Raw genomic sequence first — 5,592 nt, forward strand, 5'->3', positions numbered from 1 at the left:
TTGAAATACCATTTATCTTTCATACCAGTAAAATACACTGTCTTACAATCTTTTCATACAGTTAGCTCCACATCGAACAAGCCAAACGCTTTCTGACTTAACAGAATTCCCCTTTTTACGTGTTGACATAGATATTAAGTTTCTTTATAATAAAATCATATGTTATATCTTTCCTCCATCATAAATGCATAAAGAGATGAAAATATGACTTGTGTACTTGGCTGAAAATGTTTGAAATTTAACGTAGAATAAATGAATGTCATTCCATGTATTTTTGTCCTTAGCTCACATATTAAGTTCATAAACATTGTCTATAGGGAGCTATCGTTGCGACTAATAGACATTTTTAAAAAGTCGTCTACACAGACACTTACACGGACCTACACCAACTACAAAAATATAGGGACCGTATCAAAATGTCGAAACATACTGAATGAATGACCTCGGATATCAAAAATACATTCTGTATTTTTTCTTATATAATTTTTTATTCGGAATCGGAGCTAGAAACACCGAGTGCTCTCATTAGCTTTGGATTATTTTAAGTTATGAATTTGTGATATTTCATCTTGGTTTTTTTTTTTAATTGTCTCCGTTTGCAACCATTCAAATGGAATACAGTGTTGCGGTAGAATATACAATTGGCGAATTGAATTGGTAGAAAGCATTCGGAACATAAAGTATCTTATTTCTTATTTCTTATGAAGTTGTAGTGTAAAATTCCACCAAAAATAAAATGTCAAAAGTAAAAAATAACTGCGAAAAAAAGTAAAAACAAAATGCAAAAAGTAACAAAAAAATTCAAAAATTACAAAAAAAAACCAAAAGTTTGCCAAAATAAGGAACCTGATGTTCAGTGGTTGTTGTTTGTTTTGTTGATGTGGTTCATAAGTGTTTATCGTTTCTCCCTTTTTATATAGATTAAACCGTTGGTTTTCCTGTTTGAATGGCTTTGCACTAGTCATTTTTGGGGCCCTTTATATGTTGCTGTTCGGTGTGAGCCAAGGCTCCGTGTTGAATGCCGTACTTTGACCTATAATGGTTTACTTTGACTAATTGTGACTTGGATGGAGAGTTGTCTCATTGGCACTCATACCACATCTTCTTATATTTATATAAAAAAGGGGCGAAAGATACCAGAGGGACATTCAAAAAGTATCATGACACAAAAACAATTAAGAAAGGTATCATTTCGCTATACTATAACATTATATCTTTACCCTCATATCAAACACAAGTAAATAATATAACAAAAATAGGCCGTACTATTTACAGAAAATAAAATTACCATGGTTCTCCTTTCACTCACAGTGTAAAATCACAATGAAACTGAATGTATAACGAGATATCAGATGTGAAATAGAGATAAGCTAAAAATATGTCTCGCCTGTATGTAATTTTTAAAGGAAATTTCAAACGTAAAGTATGCAAAACATTCAAAATCAATTCTTTAAATCTTGAATATGTTAAATTGACAAAAAAATATGTATTGGATTTCGTACTTTCAGTTTCATTGTGATTTTACACTGTGAAAGTGAAAGGAGAACAGTGGTATTTTTATTTTCTTTAAATAGTTATATTTATTAACAACTTTTTTATAGACTCAAGTGAATCAGAGGTTGACATACTTGGGGTTTCTGTCGTTAGGTTGCTGTTTCATTGACGTGAACCAATATCGAGAGGTTAAATGTTTGATTTTTTATGCTCTATTCTCGCGCGTATACTTAGAACTATATACGTAGGCTTGCTACAGGAACATATGACCATGGTCAATTTTTTCGTAGTTTTCAGTATTTGCATTTTTTATTTCATTTACCGTAATTGCTAATACATAAATATATGAGAGTAATTTTGACATTTAAGGCTTGTTTATTATCATGGACCGAAATGTCGAACTATATTTGAATAAACTAGCAATAATGTTTAAAAAAAATAACCTTTTTAACATGTTCTTTCAAGAGGTTACACGAGTATTTAACAAAATAGGCTAATGATTCTCAGTTTAAAGATTTATACTTAATTCAAAAATTACTTCCACAAAAATCGTGGATTTTTTTTATAGACGTTATGAAAGTCGATTATATATTTTGTCCATCTCCAGCAATACAATTTGGGATAAAAAAAAAATTTTAAATTATGAAAACTTCACAACATTCATGGATTTTAAACAAAAACATAAGTTATTGTTACTGTTTAGAAAAAGATATAAATGAGACTTGTAGGTATTATCTAACACATTTCATATAAAAGAGAATAAAAGAATACTGACTAACATTATCACTTAATCACTAATTCGATTTAGAGAGAGGAAAATGTGAGTCACTTCATACTTCTCATGACTTATTCTTTCAAAATCACTTTATGCATATGAGTAGTCAGGAAATGAGAGCAAAAAGACATATACAGGCATTTTGGCTATTTTTGTCATTGGGCTGCTGTTTCAATGACGTATACCCCACATCATCTTATATTCATATATAGTCAAAAGATCATCGAAAGATTAAATATTAGATGAACAGTTTGCATGTGGTAGTGGAATATTATTGAATAATTTGACAGAACAAAAAGATTTAATCTTTGAAAGGATCACAAGGAAGAGGACGTTCGAGATTTTCATAAGTATAAAGATTTCTTACATTATACTATTTAGTGCAAGTTCTTTCCATTTAACAATTTATAGTTGCTTCTTTGTTTTCTTTAGTTCAAAACACAGTATTCATATATATCAAAAGTTTTTTCAATTGACAGAACATTTTATGTTACATATTAAGAACTTTTGTTTAATGTAAAACACAAAAAAAACATTACAAAAGAACTGTAAAAAAAAGTATACAAAATAACCTTCCATAGATATATGAGTGAGTGAACGGGAAATAACCGTGTGTATTTTACACGAAACTTTAAAACATGTGAAACTCTTGATATCAAATTATCTTTAAAAATTTCCGTATTGTATCAGTATAAGCACAATCAACCATTTGCTAGTTATATTCTAATTCGCCAAGCTCAAACGAATATAAATTATTTAATAAATAAAACAAAATCATGAATAGGATAAGTGTGCCTACAGGTGTAGCAGCCTTTAATATTAATTACGTGTACAATATTCTTCAAACTAAAGTCCTTCACTATAAATTCAGGCAAGCACTACCAATCCAATCATATAAAAGTATACAAAATCAAAATCTATCTACAATAGAGGAAAATACATATTAATATAATTTAATATATTAATATACCCACATTAACAATAATCAATTCAAAAAAAATTAAACATGATAACGAACTGCTGCTACGTAAACTATAGGCAAACTTCGAATAACTATGATTTCTCAAACGAACCCCTTAAGTAATACATTGTACTTAATCATGCTTTTCACGAATCTCATGAGCTGCACATACCCGTAAAAGCCGCATTCAATCATAACTAACATAAAAACGAACCATGTGCTTAGTATAAACACAAACACGTGTTTATAGCAAACAATCACTTGACCATTACTACATCATGTGACCAATAACTTTAATAGATATATTAATACAAGTGTTAATAGTACACTTAACTAATCTCACATACCAAGTCTTTTTTTTTTCTTTTCATGTTGTTCTTTGTTCTTTGAAATTATTTGTTCTTCTAGTTGTACAGTCGAAGTAAATACAATCAGTTTTTTATCAGTTATGCAGTCAACGTCCTTGTTAAGAAGGGGCTACGATGAAGTACCTCAGCACCCACTGGAAAGGTTACACCCATTACGTGTAGATGTTGAATTAAGGAGGAACACATTCATAAACTGGCCATTACATATTTTCGTGTCACCGGGAAAGTTGTGTGACAATGGGTTCTACTATATGGGAATCCAAGACAAGGTCCAGTGTGCTTTCTGTGGAGGGATTCTAAGTGGCTGGACAAAAGACGATGATGTCCATCGTGAACATTCTAAACATTTCGGACAATGTGAGCTTGTTCGTGTGAAGAACAATAACTGTGTAAGGAGCTAACTCAGCTCAGACATGTCAGACGAAAATAAACAAATCTCCGGAAAAGAGTGTGAGCCCGTATAATAGCCAATACTCCTTATATTGTGACAGACTGTCCACATTTAAAACATGGCCAAGAACCTTACAACAGATACCAAGCGATTTAGCAGCTACTGGTCTTTACTACAAAGGTTAGTATATCAATATTCAATTCCACGGCAAATGCTTAACATCAGGTTAAAGTTGTGCTTATTTATCTTCAAAACATGTGTGTTTGAAGAAATTTGTAATGGTAGACATATTTTTCATTGTAAAGTTCTTAACTTTTAATATAAGTAAAGAATTATATAGAAAAAGTGTTTAAGCGAATAAAATGGATTACATCAACAACTTGATATTAACCTGACTTATATATAGTGCAGACCATTTTAAGACAAAAACATGACCACACTGATCATGTAAGAAAATGTGCAGTTTTACGTGTTTACAACTCCAGAATTGGAATAGATAATTTATTCTAATCACAATTAGTTTTTTACCATATATATTTTTTATGGGTTTAATCCACGATTAACTGGAAAATTTATCTGTGCAATCGCAGAGGACGTTTGTTGTTACAGAAAATTCATTTATCCGACAAGTATCAGCAATTGCACTAGAAAAGCAATTAATACAATGTATGTTACTTCCGAAGACAATGGTAGATAAACAACCGAAAGTATCCAATTTGCAACAGTAAAACAAACGAATAACATCCGGGAAAAAAAAGCATATAAATTTAGATTAAAAAAATTTATTCCTCATTTCAACTATGTCTTGATTTGTGTATTTAGTTAAATGATGATATTTTTTTTTTAAATTCGTGTATATGTATGTAATTGTTTTGTTATTGCTTTACCATTATGAGTTTCATTTTGCAATAAAGATTAAAAGAGATAAAGATTATAAAGATTACAACACTATTATACAGTTATTCCTTTTCTCTCTTCGTACTTTATTTGGCTTTTCTTGGAATCGAGCGAAACTGATTGGTCTTTTCTAGACGAAACTCGCGTCTGGCGTACAAAAGTATAAGCCTGGTATCTTTGATGAGATTTTATGTAATTATATTAATTAGATGCAATTTAATTACAATTGATCTGAAGAGGTAAGAATATAGAAATGCCATATCTATATCATTGAATGCATTTATTTTGCATCAACCTTAACTTTTAATTAATATCATAGTGTATAATACGCATTTAGATAGAACGGATGTCTTTTTATCAGCATCCATTCTGGGCATGTTGCAAAAATATTTTTTTTGGTATAAAAATATTGTACCAAGAATCATTCAATATACAACAAAAACATCTAAAACTTGAAATTTAAAGATTAAACTATCAAAAAATTAAGTGTCGAAATGTATTTAATTTTTTTAGAAAAACACCTTTTAAGATAATGATATTGAATTTGATAGGACAATTTGTGCTTCTCGTTTTATTTTTCAAGAAAATAAGACCCGTGGCCCTCTTTTTTTTCATTTGACCTTTCGGAAGTATTGATGAAAAGAAATTCTCTCATTGAATTGTAACCATTTATATCGTTAAATTTTCCTAAATTAGGAAAATTAAG

This window comes from Mytilus californianus, unplaced genomic scaffold (assembly GCF_021869535.1).
Source record: "Mytilus californianus isolate M0D057914Y unplaced genomic scaffold, xbMytCali1.0.p SCAF_2, whole genome shotgun sequence".
In the NCBI taxonomy this organism is placed as follows: Eukaryota; Metazoa; Mollusca; class Bivalvia; order Mytilida; family Mytilidae; genus Mytilus; species Mytilus californianus.